Below are 1,150 nucleotides of genomic sequence, written 5' to 3' on the forward strand. Positions count from 1 at the left end.
TGAATGTCAGCTTCAGTCTTCATGGAAGTTCCAGTCTTCATGGAAGTTCCTTTAAGGATAAACTCTGAAAACTATTGCAATGACTTCATTAACAATTGAGCTAGGTTAATGGCAATTCTTAGTCTCCCTTAAAGAGCATAATGGTATCCTCACAGTAAAGGGTTGAAGCAGGACTATTGTGTGTTGGGAGATTTCTGTGGTTCATGTACTGATACAGTATTAATGAGTGAGTTCACTTATAGAGTAAATCTCCTAAGTGGCTGAACTCTTGTTCAATAACTTTCATTATGTCATTTGAAAAGGTCCAAAAACATGCTGTTGCTCTGTTTTAGTGAATTGTTCTTGAAAAGATTTTTATTATGTGTATTCTAATACCTTCACATAAGTTCTGAGCATTTTTTTTCTAACCTGTACTTTTTTTTCTGATAACCATAAAAGTCTGATGACTGTTCCCTAAAATTTCTGATGTAATTTCTTGAGAAGAGTCTGCCTCCCCCCCCCCCCCAGTTATTTGGAGAGCTAGTCTTTTCTGAGTATCCTTGGAAACCAAGGGGATTCTTTCAAATTTTGTTGTTTTAGTCTGTTATACACACCATACACACATACACACACACATACAATTTCTTTTCATATTTTCCTTCCAAATACCAATGGAATTGCTATCCTTTCCTCCTAGAGTCTCTGGTATAGACCCACCCACAACCTGCCTGAGGGTCCATCCAATTCACTGCTTGAGAATTGTTGTCCTGGTCTTTGTGCTTTAAAATTCAATCAATGTTTTTCTTTTTATAGCTTGAGTGTTTTGTAGGTTGTTCAGTAACTTCCTATTGAGATTATTTCTACCCTTTTTAAAAAAATTAGTGTATGCCCTACAGGTTAAAGAGGATCATTTTCTTATATAGAGTATATTTTCCTTCATTTCTTCCCTCCTTCCTTCTTTCTTCCTTCCCTCCTACCTTCCCTCCTTCCTTCCTTCCTTCCTTCCTTCCTTCCTTCCTTCCTTCCTCCCTCTCTCTCTTCCTCTCTTCTTTTTTTTTTTTTCTCCCTCTCTGTTCCTTTTTTTTTTTTTTCTTACTGGTGTAACTCCCACTCATATTCAAAATTTAGCTCAAGCAACACCTTTTTTTTTTTAATCCTACTCTTATGCCCC

The sequence above is a fragment of the Dipodomys ordii genome, unplaced genomic scaffold, assembly GCF_000151885.1.
Source record: "Dipodomys ordii isolate 6190 unplaced genomic scaffold, Dord_2.0 Scaffold95, whole genome shotgun sequence".
Taxonomy (NCBI): domain Eukaryota; kingdom Metazoa; phylum Chordata; class Mammalia; order Rodentia; family Heteromyidae; genus Dipodomys; species Dipodomys ordii.